This window comes from Dipodomys merriami, unplaced genomic scaffold, assembly GCF_024711535.1.
Source record: "Dipodomys merriami isolate MVZ:Mamm:240054 unplaced genomic scaffold, mDipMer1.0.p SCAF_6, whole genome shotgun sequence".
Lineage (NCBI taxonomy): Eukaryota > Metazoa > Chordata > Mammalia > Rodentia > Heteromyidae > Dipodomys > Dipodomys merriami.
In genome coordinates, this window is record NW_027206179.1 from 2,812,004 (window position 1) to 2,828,802 (window position 16,799).

The window sequence follows — 16,799 nt, forward strand, 5'->3', positions numbered from 1 at the left end:
TGCTGTCTCTTCTGCAGGTATAATTGGGGCTGTTTTTATTTATCCCAGACAGACAGATGAGAGACTCCTCTAACAGATCAGTACCTGAGTAATGTGCACTATAGATCTCAAACCCCAGAGTCATGTTGGGTAGCAGATGGGGATTCTTGTTGATTTCCTCCACAGCCAGCAGCAGGGTGAGAAGCAATTGGTATTTCTTTAAGTTGATCCTGCACAAAGGTCACAAATTTTGGGTAGTTATATGCTTATCACAAATGATTAACTGCAAATCTCATGACTTTTTTGAATCAAATGCTTATCTCTACCCACAGTAGTATGTGTAGATACTTTCTTCCAACAGGATGGAATTCTAATTTGGAGTCTAAGAATTGAGAGAGCTCCTAAACCGGACTAGATCAGCATACATGAGGTGACTGTTCTTTTGAGATTGTAGAGAGGAAGGGGGGATGAGCAAAGTGGTTTTTCCTCTCTTGCACATATGGCTATGTGAAGAATATTGCTGTCCGTTGCAACACAGGGGCATGCCCAGCTCACATCCCAAGTCATTAAGTACCTTGAATTAGCTGTACACATATGAAAAAACCCTTAGAAATACAATTCAAATTGGGAGCAGAATTGTCCAACTGAGTTTGACCAATATGAGCAGAGAGGGAGTGCTGCTGTCTCAGCAGTAAATAGCAAACAGGCTGCCTTGTCTCTGTGCTTTCTTGCCAGACTTTGCCGATGGTGCACCCGTTTGCAAAGAAGTGAATCTTACCTTGTAAGAAAATTAAAGAAAACAAAGAAATTGAATTCATGTCATGTGGTAGAGGCACACTAAGCTGACTTAGAGAATGCCATCATTCAAGGGAATTCCTCAGAGGCAGTGCAAGATGGCAACTGAGGGAGAGAGAGCCTGAGGATTGCCTCACCCAACAAAGAAGAGAGAAGAGTCATGGGGTTTGGACTGGAGAGTTCTTCTCTAGGGGAACAAAACAACAGAAAAAGATGTGTGAGAAAAGGAAGAAAGAAGCTGCCTCCATGTGTCTCCCATACAACAGCATTAGTAGCTCATTAAGTACAGAAACTCTCCAACATTGCTGGGAGGGAGAGAATTAAAGTTCAATGTTAGCACCATCCCTGTATCCTGCACCAGTGCTTGGGAAGTGGTTATAGTGTCTACTTTTGTGTCCAGACATTTAGATTGTGCCTCTGGAACTCGTTTAGGACAGAGAAGGAAGACACTGCCACACCCTCCCTCCTCCAATCTTGTGAATTACAGCAGTTACAGAATACAACCCCCTAGTGAAGAAGGCATAAGAGTGGGTCAAGGTTTTTCTTAGAACCCTATGTCAGGCATGTCATGGTTGGACCAATAATCCAGAATATACTAGAGGAACTCTTTGGTCATGGCAACCCAGCTTCCATTGGAATCTTTCAGGACGTGTTGGAAGGTCCCTGAGGCAGAACCAAATGCCATTCCATCAGTTTCCATCATGGTTGAAGTAGGGTGACACCTGTCTTCCTGCTTAGCCTTGTGAAGCCACTGTTGCTATGTGACTGTGTTGATATCTGGCTCAGTCCTAGTCTTGTTGCACATTGAAGAATCTCAAGGACCATTGCCCTAGAAAGATAGTGCTCAACATGGGACCAGGCAGAAACTTAGGTTGCTCTAGGAAACTAATGTGCACTGGTCTATAGCACCATAAGCTGGAGTGTGGGCCACATGACAGTTTGGCTTTCTGGATGGGAGATTGAGCCTGAGTGTATGACGGTGTTCACCAAGATGGCCCTGTGGCTTCCTTTGTTTTGTTTTGTTTTGTTTTGTTTTTTGTTTTATTTTGCCAGTTGTAGTGCTTGAACTCTAGGCCATGGATCTGTCCCTGAATTCTTCAGTTCAAGGCTAGCGCTCTACCACTGTGCCACTTCTGGTTTTTCTGATGTTTTATTTGGAAATAAAAGTCTCATGGAATTTCCTGCCTGGGATGGCTTTGAACCCTGGTACTCAAATCTCAGCTTCCTAAGTAGCTATGATTACAGGCATCAGCCACCCGTACTAAGCTGTCTTCTTTACAAACTTTACCAAGCTGCTGTGACACAGCATGGTTCTCCATTCTAATTCCCAGGGGTTGGACAGGGAATTAAGATTGTGATCTTGTCCCAGAGCTTAGTGTGGGACATGTGATAGCACTAGAATTTTGCCATGACCCCATAGCCAGGGCAGCCTCTGGCAGAACTCTATAATCATCTCAGTACTGGGGAGTCATCTCCCACCAGACAGTATGAATTCTAGTCTAGCTACCACTAATTGTGTATGGTTGTGGCCATCTTGGCCCATGAATTCACCTCAACCACATTCAACCTGAGTCAATCTTAGTGCTCACCTAGCACTGTATTGGTCTTGATTGTAGTGGACTTAGGATGTTGTACTCAGGCAGGATAGGCTATGGAAAATGAGGCCTGGTTAATGCATGACAGAAATTCAAAAACTCAAGCTTAAAGCTTGTCCATCTACTTCCCTTAATGTTAAGGGAATGAAGTCATTTAGGAGAAAATGGAGTAGAATAGATAGTAGAAAATGAGGTTTGCTAAGCTCACTGTAAATAGAGAGGTATTCATCCATCTTCATATTTTAAGATGAAGGGATGAAAGTCATTGAGCACAAAAAGAAGCTGGATAAATTATGGGAAAAAATGAGTCCTAGTGAAGACAACTCAGAAACATGTGATTTAGAAACACAGGGCTACTATGTTTACTTCAAACAGAGACGACAGGTTGCATTCCTTCCTGAGAGATGCATTTCTCATCATATGAATTTGCAGTTGTCTTGTTGTGTGTACACCTTCCTCGAAGATGCTCCCCCAAACTTTAGCAATGTCCTACCCCAAATGTAGACAAGAACACACCTTCCTTCCCTCAAGGATAATCATTTGGAAAGAATGGCCAAAACATACAGGAACTTAGAAAGTGTAACACCAGGAGTGATTAGTGCAAAGATGACAAACCTATGTTTGGTTTGTGTAATTTTTCATTCAGACCTTCTGCCTTTACTGTCTGGGTACCCCTTACAGCCCAAGAGCTGTGTGCCTCTCCTCAGTTAGAGTGTGTCTTTGCCTTTCTGTTTCCTGTTTGTCTACCTGCTTGTTTGTTTGCTTCCTTACTCAGTAAAACTCTGCCACATTTTCTTACGGTTGTTATTTGTGTAAATTTTCCTCTTCTGCCATCAAAGTCCAGGATAAAAGTGAAGAGTCCCTACTTTTAGAGGGAAACTTCATTAACCTTCATCTGTTTTGGTGACCCTGCTGGTTTGTCTTCCAGGTATAATAGATTTCTGGTGTCCACCGCTGTGACTAAGGCCTGGTCTAGCACACAAATCTTGCCACTGCTAGGCAGAATCCACTCACAAGGCCATTCCCTGTGGATGAGGCATATGTTCCCCCTGTGCACACAGGAGGAGGCATACTTGGACCCACGACTCATTAGAGTTCTCTCGAAGTTTTTAGAACCACAGAGTATTTGTCACCAAAATTGCCTTTGGTTTTCTCTGGTACTGAAGTGGTTTATCACCTCACAGCTGACTTCCCTCAAGGCTTGTGCTCCTTCTAGTGGTGCAATTGTGGAAGTCACTACAGACTCAGGAACACTGAAGCCTGCCTGGAATTTCTGGAAAGACAGGCAAAAAGCCAGACCACTGGTGTAAATCCGATACATTTCAAAGGCCTGATTGTATCACATGCCAATATGAATGAAGAATTTTCCAGAACAATGAGTTCTCCTAGCATTCATTGTAATCATTTTGGGGAATTTGTCATAGAATCTCAACTCTCATGGATGTTTGCTGAAGTACTTGTGTACAATTTAACTCTCAAGCTTCACAGCTAGAATGTGAGTAATATTAAATATGAATAGGAACTGGTGGCTAAGGCCTGTAATTATAACTACTAAGGAGGCTGATATAGGAGAATTATGTTTTGTAGTCAGTTTGGGCAGGAATGTCTGTGACAGTCTTATGTGCAAGCAACTCAACATAACTGGTGCAGAGCAGTAGGTCAAGCGGTCGAGTGCCAGCCATGAGAGAAAAAATGCTAAGGGACAGCCATCAGTACTTGAGATGACGCCTGAGTATCAGAGTATGTGTGAACATACACACACACACACACACACACACACACACACACACACACACACACACACACACACACACAGTCCAATTAGAGAATGGACAGAGAAGAGGATAGCTCTGACATCTCCCACCTCCCATGAGGTATGTTTCTAATGCTAGGTTTACACATGAGCCCCATCTTTCTCACTCACATCCTCACTAGATTCAGTTGGCTTCAATATCCTACACATACCTCTCATTCAATAAAGTATTCCTCTCCTAAACCAATCCCAAACAGGGTGTTTCCACATAACTTGTCTGAGAAGATTCATCCATGACTTCCCTAGTTTACAGAGAATTCTATAGATCTGAAAGTAGTGAGCTCACCTGGGTCAAATGCATGAATGAAAGTGTGTACAAAACATATGAAAAAGCCAGGCACCTTTGCTCAGGCCTGTCATTCTATTTACTCACGAGGGTGAGATCTGAGAATCAGGGTTCAGAGCCAGCCAAGGCAGGAGAGTACATGAGACTACTATCTCTAATAAACCACCAATAAATTGGAAGTGGCACTGTGGCGCGAGCAGTAGACCACTTGCCTTAAGCTGAATAGCACAGGGGCAGCATTGAAGTCCAGAGTTCAAGACCCATTACTGACAATATATATGAAAAAAACATTCAAATCAAATTTAGGAAGTTATGAGCAGGGAAAAATAAATAAGCCTAGAAAGATGTTGGAGGACGAGGAATGGAAGCAGAGCTTCTGGGAAAGACATTGGACACAGGCCAAGACATGGACATCAGGGCAGACGTTTGCTTACATTAGTTAAGGGGAAAAATCAAACATGTCTTGAATCTCTTATTACTGATCTGACCAGCAGCTCCCCATTCCCAGAGCTTTGCTGACATGAAATAGCCCCAGAAGCAAACACTGCATGTCTATCTTAACAAAGGTTGCTATGAAGGAGGTCCAAACATTGGTCCTGTTTTGAAAAGTGTAAAGTACAGAATTGATTGAAGATTCCCTGGTCTTTGCACTATGGATGGGGACATTGCTCTATAGTGTCTTTGTATGGACTCTTGGTCACCCCAGTGACCCTGATTAACAGTGATGAGTAGAGGAGTCACAGTGATAGTGGGGTGGTCGGACATCTCTGGAAAGGGGAGTGGAATGGAAGACAGACAGAAAACTCTGTACCAGTGGATGAAAGAAAAATATTCATCAGGAAAATCTGAAATGAAGTAGAGCTGTTGTAGTGAGGGCAGTGTAGAAGATGCAGAGCACATCAGTGTTCGTGTCCAAACTTCCTCCACCTCTGACCAACTCAAAGAGAAAATTCACAATTTAAGGAAACCCAAGAAATTACTTACTGAATATTCTGTTGCTTTAGGGTAGGGTCATTCAAGCTTTGAACGAAAAATTCCCAGGAATAGAGGGGGTAAAATCCAGCAATGACCACATCTCCCCTGCTGTGTACCACAGATTTCTCTCTGCAAATCCGTCAGCCGTCTTCAGAGGAGCTGAACAGGTGTGGACACTGGAGGAGAAGCAGTGTCAGAGCCACAGGGAACATTGTTGCTGCTTTGACCTGGAGCTGTGATTCTGGATGCAGACTGTGATTTCTGTGTCAGGTAGGTGTCTAAATGGATCTTCAGTTTTTGTGGCTTCTTGTTACCTGGAAGGCATCCACAATCCTAGAGGAATACACAGCCCATTCTGCCCTCTGGCTCTGCATCTGGGGTCCAGCTTCAAGGTCAAAACAAAAGTTAGAAAACATGTGTACAATCTTCCTCTCCACTTCCTCAGGACCGTGATTTCCTCCAAGACTGTAGATAATGAAACTCCAGTGAAGAAATCCTTTCTCGTTGAGTTGTTCACAAATTTGTTTAAAAGCAAAAAGTTGAACAGAAAACAGCTCACAAAATCTAGTGTCACTAGGGATGATCAGAATGGATGACACCAGAAGATGCCATGTGAAGGTCAAATGGTCATAGAGTGCCATGGCCAGAAAAGGCCCAATGAGAGTTATTGGAGCACTGTCAAACATAAGGATGGACAGCCTCACAATCCATGGCCAAGTGAGCCACAGAACTTTGCTGAAATGAACCATTCAGGTTTCCATATCATTTGCACATGCATAAGTATCCAGAAGTGGTTAATGCATTTATTTACTGCTGGTGGTGTTGCCAACAGTCTCCCTGAATTCAACTATTACAGATCAATACTTCAAGGTCAATGCACATATCGAATTGGATATTTGCACTCTGAACCTTGAACTTCTTCAGTGCTTGCATGTCCTTGACCATCAGACTGTACCTATCAATATATTGTGGTGTTCCACTGTTAGACAGAGATGTTCTACGATCTGTGACTTTCTGGGAACATAACAGGCTTCCCCATTGAGGATCCTGGTAGCTGTGTGTGTATGAATGGGTCTTGCTCTGCTGTGTCCCCATCATGTCAGAGTGCTCTGGGAATTCTTGTTACCACTTGTACAACTGTGTGGTGCCAGCTCTGTCCACCTCTCCCTATCTGTCTTCTCTATTAGTTCCTCATAATAGTGAAACCAAGGTCACCACATAGGGTTCTGTCTGCACAGAGTACACCATGGTGTCTGGTTCGGTGAACTGGCTGCATACATTTATAAGGAAGGGCTTGGCAAATGTAAGTTGTAAAAGTAAGGATGCAAACACTATTTGGTGTTGGTAGCCAGCAAGATCTTACAAGAGCATCAGTGCTGCGGCCCAGCCTGACTTAGGTTCTGAAGTAAAAATCTTTATTGCTTCTATACCCAAGATGACCAGTATGAGCCACCTGTGGCTGGCTCAGAACAGAAACATTTATCCTGTTCTCTTCATCTATTACTCTATTTCTGTTAAATCTGTCCAAGAGAACACGCCCTCCCCACTTCCTCTTCACCTTCCTGAAACCAGTCATCAACTGTCAGTCACCTGACTGATTCAATAAAGGACCCCACACTCCTTGGTGACTTCTTCATCCACCCTGGTCACACCTCCATAGGACAGTGAGAAGTTCCCCAGACTCTGTGGTCATTTCCACATCCGCTGTTGTCCTGGCTCAGCACAAATCTCCTTGTTTCTCTTTCTCTTTTACTCTTTTTCCTTTTCCTCTGTCTTTTCCATGCTTCTCCATCTCCTGCATGTGGGCAGTTTGCCTTTGTTGCCTTAACCATTTGTCAGGTTTCCTTGCTGGTGAAGCTAACAATTTCTACTTCATTTTCATGATATCTACTCTAGTACTCTAAGCCTTCTTCTCCCAACATTTCAAAAAATGAGAGAAAACTTCGGGATCTGTGTTGGGTGTTATTGCATCTCTGTCTGTCTGTCTGTCTGTCTGTCTGTCTGTCTGTCTGTCTGTGTCTGTCTGTCCGTCTGTGTGTATTTTAAATATGTTGTACAGAGGAGTTTCCATTATGTAAGTCAGGTAATGAGTACATTTATGTTTTTATAATGTTACCCAGTTTTTCCATGTCTTCCCCATCCACAAGTTGTATGCTTCATTTTTCACATGGTGTCCAGTATATACCACTGCTGCATTTGTCAGTGTGATTAACTGAACACGATGATCTCCACTTTTTCCCGTATTTCTGACTCAAACATATAATTGCATGCTCAAGACACCATTATGTCTGTATTACTCAATTCACTTTTTCCATTCATGTGTTAATTGGAATGGAGCCTGGTTCTGAAACTAGGCTTCTAAGTACTGTCATGTTAAACACTCATCATATGTAAATATAAACATAACAAACACCAATATTTGTAATGTGTGTAATGGGCATATAATATTATATCTTTTCTCATATTATGTTACCAACGGTGTTATAACATTCCTATTGGCAACATCTTCAATAGCGCCTGCTATTATTAAATTTCTTTTCTTTTCTATATTTTCTCACATTTTTTCTATTTTTTTATTTTAAAACTTTTTTTATTGTGAAAATACCATACAGAGGGGTTACAATTACATGGGTAAGCTACTACATATCTACCTTTCTTTCTTCCTTCCTTCCTTCCTTCCTTCCTTCCTTCCTTCCTTCCTTCCTTCCTTCCTTCCTTCTTTCTTTCCGTCCTTCCTTCCTTCTTTCCTTCTTTCTTTCTATTTTTTTTATTATGAAAATATCATACAGAGGGGTTACAATTACATGGGCAAGATCATGAGTACATTTCTTATCAAGCATTGTTGCCTCCTCCTTTGTTTCCCCTTCCCATCCCTTCCCCTTTCCACCCCACACTTCACTGCCAAAGTTGCAAAGTTCATTTTTCCACATAACCTCTTGTACATCTCATTGTTGCAATGCGTCCACCTGTAACTCTATTTAAGCAAATTGGTTTTTCCTTTAACCTCCACAAATTATACCGACATCAAATACAGTGAAAGCAGGGTTATACCATGGGGGAGGTATATACAAAGTAACGGAGGAATCATCTTATAAATATGTTGGAAACAATCACAAGAAAGAAAAAAAACATTGAATTATTAAATTAAACATTATCTTGGGGTTAATTTCGCCTAACATAAACTTGTCTGACAGTTTCTGTTTGTCTCAGACATGTACTAGTTATTGCAAAGAAGGGAAACCTTGGGACCTATGTCTCTTTGGGCCTGCCTTACTTCACTTAATATAATTTTTCCAAGTCTTTCCATTTTGTAACAAAAGAGGCAATGCCATTCTTTCTGTTGGAGGAATAGAATTCCATTGTGTATGTATACCACAGTTTCTTGATCCATTCATCTACTGAGGGGCATCTGGGTTGTTTCCATATCTTAGCTATGGTACATAATGCTGCAATAATCATAGTTGTGTTGGTAGCTTTAGTATGGTAATGTTTGTGAACATTTGGGTAAATGCTCAAAAGTGGGATTGCTGAGTCATAGAGGACTTCTATATGGAGTCTTATGAGGAACCTCCATACTACTTTCCAAAGTGGTTGAACAAGTTTACACTCTCACCAACAATGCAGTAAACTGCCCTTCTGTCCACATCCCCTCCAGCATCTGTTGTTATTAGAGTTCTTGATTATAGCCATTCTAACTGGGGTGAGGTGGTATCTCAATTTTGTTTTGATTTGCATTTCTTTTATGGCTAGGGAGGTTGAACATGTCTTCATGTGTCTATTGGCCATACTTCTTTTCTGTTCAGAGAAGTTTCTCTTTAAGTTCTTAGCCCACTTATTTATTGGGCAGTTGTTTCTTTGAGGATTTGTTGTTGGGGAATTTAAGTTTTTGAGTTCCAGGTATATTTTAGATATGAGACCTTTGTCCGTTTTATGGCTAGTTATGATCTTCTCCCAATCCTTGTGCTTTCTATTGATCTTTCTAGCTATGTCCTTTGCCATGCAGAAGCTCTGCAATTTCATGCAATCCCATTTGTCCAACCTTTCTTTGATTTGTTGTGTTTCTGGGTCTCCATTAAGCAAATTATGGCCTGTGCCAAGGAAACTTAAGGATTATCTTATTCCATCCTGTTATGTTTTCAGAGTGTCTGCTTTGACTCCGAGGTCTTTGATCCATTTGGAGTTGATTCTGGTGCAGGGTGATATATGAGGATCTAGCTTTAGTTGTCTACAAGGAGTTAACCAATTTTGCCAGCGCCATTTACTGAAGAGACTGTCTTTCTTCCCTTATATTTTTAGCTCCCTTATTGAAGATTAGATGGCTATGTGTCTGTTGGTTCATTTTTGGGTTTTCAGTTCTATTCCATTGGTCCTGAGGTCTGTTCTTGTGCCAGTTGCCAGTACCAAGTTGTTGGAGTAGAGTTTGAAATTTGATATTGATATTCCTCCAGCACTATTCTTTCTGTTGAGGATCGTTTTTGCTATTCACGGTATTTATAGTTCCATATGAAGGTTTGGATTGCCTCTTCTATTTCCTTGAAGAATGAGGTTGGAAAATTGATAGATATCACATTGAATTTGTAGATAGCCTTAGGAAGTATTGCCATTTAACTATGTTGATCCTTCCAATCCAGGAGCGTGAGGGGTTTTTCCACTTTCTAAGTTCTGTTTTGATTTCCTTTTTCAGGTTTTTCACATTTTTCATCATAAAAGTCCTTCACTTTTTTGGTTAAGTTAATTCCTAGGTTTTTAATTTTTTGTGTGGCTATTTAACTAATGGAGTTGCTTTCCTGATTTCAGCTATGCTTTTCTCATTATTCGAATTCAGAGAAGCTATTGCTTTTTTGAGGGCTAATTTTATACTCTTCTACTTTGCCAAAGTTTTGAATCAGCTTGAGTACTTTGGGAGTGGAGTCCGGGGGTTCTTTCAATACAAAATCATGTCATCTGCAAAGAGGGAGAGTTTTACTTCATCTTTCCCTATTTGGATTTCATTTATGTTTGCATCTTGTCTTATTGCTGTAGCTAGGCATTCTAATACTAAATTGAAGAGAAGTGGAGATAGTAGACATCCTTATCTCATTCCTGAGCTAAGAGGAAATGGTTTTAGTTTTCCACCATTAAGTATAATGCTGTCTGTAGGTTTGTCATATACAGACTTTATAGTATTGTGAATTCCCAGGATTCCTAATTTTTCCAGATTCTTCATCATAAAGGGTGTTGGATCTTCTCAAATGCCTTTTCTGCACCTATTGAGAGAACCATGTGGTTCTTATCCTTGCTCTTGTTGATGTGATGAATTATATTAACCAGCTTTGTATCCCTGAATGAATCCTGTTTGTTCATGGTGTATGATTTTTTTGGATGAATTGTTCAAGGAGATTGAGATGTTTTATTAAATTGTCGTTCTCTCCAATTTGTTGATGTAGGAACTCAGAGATATAAACTTGCTTCTGAGTACTGCCTTTGTTGTGTCCCAGAGGAGCTGGTAATTTGTGTATTCACTTTGTTGAATATCATGAACATATTAATTTCCTTTCTAATCACTTCCATGACCCACTCGTGATTCAACGTTGTGTTGTTCAGCTTCCATGTGTTACAGGACTTTCTTTAGTGGCTTTTGTTGTTGAGTTCTTATTTTATTCCCTTGTGGTCTGAGAGAATGCAAGGTATAACTTCAATGTTTCTGAATTTGGACAAGTTTGCTTTGTGGCCTAAACCTAAAATGTGGTCTATTTTGGAAAATGTTCTGTGTGCTGCTCAGAAAAATGTGTATTCTGATGTTGCTGGGTGAAATATTCGGTAGATGTCTGTTAAATCTAGTTGATCTATGCAGTTGTTTAAATCGGTGGTTTTTCTGTTGAGTTTTTGCAGATTTGATCTTTCTAGTGGGGATAGTGTTATGTTAAAATCTCCAACAATTAAGTTTTTGTATCTATGTGACATTTGAGGGAAAGTAGTGTTTCTTGGATAATTTAGGTTGCTCTGTTGTTTGGTGAATAGATATTTAGAATTGTAATATCCTCCTGAAGGAGAGATCTCTTTTTCTTTATCTTTTCTCACTAATTTTAATTTGAAGTATTTCTGATATTAGGATTGCAACTCCTGCCTGTTTATGGGGGCCATTTGCTTGGTAGATTTTGTTCCAGCCTTTCACCTTTAAAATGTGTCTGTTTTTTGGGCAAGGTGTGACTCCTGAAGGCAGCAGATAGAAGGATTTTGCTTTTAATCCAGCTAGACAGTCTATGTTGCTGAATTGGAGAGTTAAGTCCGTTAATGTTGAGAGATAGAACTGAGATGTTTGGGGGTTCCTGCCATGTTACCTATTTTCTTGGGTGCTGTGGCAACTGGGTTCTTCCTATAGTTCTTGGATTCTCCATTTGGGTGCAGTTTCTTGGTCTTTATTGTGGTCTTGTTGGTTTTCTATGTGTAGGACATCTTTAAGTATCTTTTGTAGGGCTGGTTTGGTGGAGATATATTGTTTCAGTTTTTCTTTGCTATGGAAGGTTTATATTTGATCTTTGGTTATGAAGGAGGGTTTAGCTGGGTACAGTATTCTTGCCTGATAGTTGTCTGTATTTATGGATTGGTATACGACATTCTAGGCTCTTTTTGCTTTAATTATCTCTGCTGAGAAATCGGAGGTAATTCTAATTGTTTTCACTTTATAAGTGATTGATCTTTTCTCCTTGACTGCTTTAAGGACCTTTTCCTTGGTCTCTATTGATCCTGTGCAGATTATAATGTGACAGTGGTATGTCCTGTTCTGGTGTGGTCTATTTGGGGTTCTAAAAGCTTCTTGTATCTGAATAGGCCTATCTTTTTGCATGTTTGGGAAATTTTATACTAGGATCCTGTTAACCAAATTTCCTAGTCTATGTGCCTCTAGGTGCTCCTCTGCATCCATTATGCTTAGATTAGGCCTTCTGATGGTGTCTTCCAAATGTTGAGTAGATCTGTCATATTTCTTGGATTTGACTTGGATAGGTGTATGTTCTTTCTCTATAATATGTAGGCTGTCTTCAATCCCTGAGATTCAATCTTCTGCATGGTCTTACCAACTGTCAAGGCTTCCTACTTTGTTTTTTATTTCTTTTCGTTCTAATTGATTGGCTTTGATGGCTTCAAATTCTTAGTTGTATCTTTGTTTTAGATCTTGTATGAACTTTTCTTCCTTAATTTGTTGTTCAGTGTTTAGTCTCAAATCTCTTAGTTGAATGGTTATGGTTTCCTTGGACTCCCATTTCTTCTGTTGGGCTCAATTCAGCATTCCCTTTGTAGTCTCTCTGACTTCTTACAGCTATCTGTTTATGGATTCCATGAATGTCTCTATTGATCTTTGTCTATTCTCATCCCACTCTTGCAATTTCTGTATTACTTTTTGATTAGCTTCCTTGCATTCACCCATTTCCTGTAGTTTCCTTTGACTGTTCTCAGCCTGCTCACACAATTCGTTTATTTTTCTTTGAGTGTTCTCAACCTTCTCATGAAATTCCTGTATTAATCTTTGAGTAGCTTCTTCACACTCATCAGATTTTTCTATTGATCTTTGGTTTGCCTCCTCTTGCTCCCTATCATGCTCACACTGAGTCCTTTGCAGGTTTTCAATCTTTTCATTCATCATGTTACCAATAGTGTTTGTAGAGCTTTTCAGGAACTCTCCTCTGGATTATTGATTATCTGTTATGTCACCTGATTATTATGTGTGGGATTTGAGATACCCAGACTTGCTATTTTCCTTGTGTTTGTCTGGCTTGTTCTGCCCATTTGGTATGAAAGTAACACCAATTTGTGCTAGAACACTATTTTAAGTCAAGCCCCAACAAAGTCCTGTACTTGCACAGTCAAAAGGTTGCAGATACAATCTAGTTGAACAGATATAATCTTTTCATCTTCAAACAACTATGAATAAATGAGCTAAGAATAGCAAAGAAGAATTTGGCTAACCAGAAATTATTAGCTTTAGGGAGGGATGTGGAGAGGTAAAGGGAGAGTGAAATTAACCAAGTCCTAATCTCAACGAGGGAAATGGGCTGGACAGAGTAATAGAAGAGAGAGAGAGAAAAAAAGAGAGACAAGAGAAACTGGAAAAACAAAAAGGTCAATTTAAAAAGTGAAACTTAAAAATTATCTAAGTGAAATTGTGAGAAGAAAGGGATAGAATGAAAGGAGTGGATGGATAGAAAGGAGACATGAAAAAGTAAACAATAAAAATTCTTATAGAATTATATAGGTTAAAAGATATAATACTGCTATTAAAGAATTTAAAGCAAAGAAGTATTGAATTGAGTAAGAAATTTCTGGATTAAATATCACAATGGGAGATAAAGTCTAATAATCGATGATGGGTATATATCTGAGGATGAACAGAGCAGCACTTAAGTCAAGCAAAAAAGAAAGAAAAAAAGTAAATATGAAGAAAAAAAGGACCAAAATGTCAAAAGAGATTAAAAAAAGCACACACACATATATACCTAAAATAAAAATTATAAGAGGAAAAAAGGTATTAAAAATATTATTTATTTTTTAAAAATTAAAAATTTATAAAAGGTCCAAGAAAGAGTTTCTGATTTTGGGGGGTAGGGAGGGAGGTAATGGGAAGATCCTGTGCATGGTTTGGTGCCTCTGGGGGAAGATGAGGCACTGGGTCCTACTCTGGAAATGGAAGGATACTCCCAGCATGCCCTGGGGCATGGGGCAGTGACCATCATAGGATAGAAACCTTGGCCTTGAGCATGTGGGACTGCATGTGGTTCTGGAATACCTCAGGGCCTTGCCCGTGTCTGGGTGCAGATTCAGCAACAACAACACGGGGTAGATCCTGAGCAGCAGGCCAGGGTGCATGGTTGGGATCCATAGTCTATTGCTGCTATTCTGCTCCCTGTCTGGGTTGAGGTGTCTCACCAACCACGTGTGGGTTTCCCTTTTCTTCTGGTCTCAGAGTTTGGGATGATTTTCATTTAATGATTGTGTGGCTTTGATATATTGGATATTCTGTCTGTCTGTCTTCACATTTTTTTCCTCAGTGTTTCTGTTGAGCCTTTGCCATCATTGGCACTGCTCACTGTGGCATCCACAGACCCTCATGAGAAATGAAACCACTTGCTTTTTCTTTAAAAATTTAAATACAGGATTGACGTTTATTGGAGTTGGGAGCCAAAAGTAAAGGGAATTAAATATGAATTTATGTTTTCAATATGAAAAATGTCTGTGTGTGTGTGTGTGTGTGTGTATGTGTGCGTGTGTATCAGCCCTGGAAGTCAGGGCCCCAAGTTCCCTCTCTTGGCTTTGTAATACACAGGTGTCATTTTAGATATGACAAATACCTCCTGTCCCATATTTTTCTTTTAAGTTAGAGATGAAGTCTCATAGACTTTTCTGTCTAGGCTAATTTTGAACTGTAATCTTCAGATCCAAGCCTTCTAAGAGAGCCACTGGTGTCTGGCTTGCAAAAAATTACATATCTAATATAGAAATTCAGAATGAATTTAACAATAGATTTCCACAAGAATGTGAAAATTTAATACACATTACCTAAGGTTTTAGTCCAAATTTTAAGAATAACACTTTTTCTTTATTGAGAATATGTAATTACATAAATTTCACACTGTTGTGGCAAAATGATACTTAGCTAAAGTCACTAACACATTTAAATCTTCACAATGCATCTTGTCATCGTCTTGATCTACAGAACTTATGAACTCTACAGACTTTAACAATAAAACTGTTTCCTCCAAATTGTGCTAATTGTGAGATCTGGAGATTGATTTTCCTAAGGTCAATGATTAGTCCATCTTTTCCCACCTTCACCTGAGCATCTCCTGGAAAGCTGTGGTCCTCTGGAACAGAGGCTGGCACTAGCCCACTCCTGGTCTGTAAGTGCTGATGATGGAGGCTGAGCTTTCCCTATGCACCAGGCTTGAAGAGATCCTTGGTTCTTTACCCCTTGGTTGTGTCTAAAGACAGAAGCATCTCTACCCAGTAAGTACTGGTGTATTAGTTACATGAAGAGTCTTGGAAATACCACCACTTAATCATAAATATCAACATAATGGTTTTGGGTAGACAGATAGTAGGACATCGCAGTAAAAATTATTTCACCACTTGTGTGAATGCTCCAGTTCCCTATGTTTTATACATTCTTATAGTTTTGTTTTGTTACCAGAATGGGTAACCAAATATTTTTTTCTTTCTACCTATACAGTACTGGCTCTGATCCTGTTAATGTCTTCCCCAAACAACAATATCCGTATTATTCTAAACTCTTTCTGAGTACTGCAGAGGAACTATCACAATCATAATGAAGGTCTGGACCTCAGTTATCAAAACAGCATCAATGACAGGGTGCTGGTGCCTCATGACTGGGATCCTAACTACTCAGGATGCTGAGATCTGAGGATTGCAGTTCAAAGCCATCCCAGGCAGGGAATTCCAAGAAACTCTTTTCTCAAATGGACCACTGAAAAGCAGAAGTAGCAATCATTAAATGAGCACCCATACAGAACAGTGAGCACTCTCTTCTTTGACTCATTGTAAGTGGGATAAGCTGTTTGGCTTCCAGACATTTCTGTCTCTGTGCAGATGCTTTTCTGTTTTCCATCCATGGCCCAGCAGAATTAGAGACAACACTATGTGTATCTTTGTCATGCATGTGTGGGTGACATCACTCCACTGGGCGACAGCTACAGCACTGAATGACATCAAGATCGCTGGACTCAGAGACATGACATGTGCTTGTTTGTCCATTGGACTACTCCTGGCTTTACAATGTGGTTGTGGCCTGACAATATTCCTACTACAAGCTCCTCAACACTTTGATTTCCTAGGGACTCTTCTGAATCATTCTTGTTCCCATAGAATTGTAAAGATCATTGAGAGTTTTGAAGTCTGAGCCTATCTGATATTTTTGTCCTCTCTTGGGGAGCTTTTTCTCTTCTAATAAATGATTCTATTTCTCCATCCCTTAAGATTGAGGATTCTTAGGGACTGGGATGACAAGGCTCTGCTTGGCCAATTGTGTACTCTGTATTTTTGGATTTCAATAAGAACTAATGACCAATAAGCAAACTATTTCTGTAGCTGCTCATTTGGACTACTGTAGCTATTTTGGTGCACTTGCATTTCTTCCCTAAAAAAATACATTCATAGATTCCTGTTGGAACTGCAACAGATTAACATCGTGCTCTAAAATTCTAAAAGAAAGAAGAGAAAGAATGAGAGATTTTCCAGTAAAATACCTCAGTAATAGAAAATATGATAACAGAAATATACAGCAAGGTCAGAGAATGGAGTTGATTTACCATAATGAAAACATGGAAATGCTCAACAACGTAAATTTCTATACTAGTAGCTTAGCAAT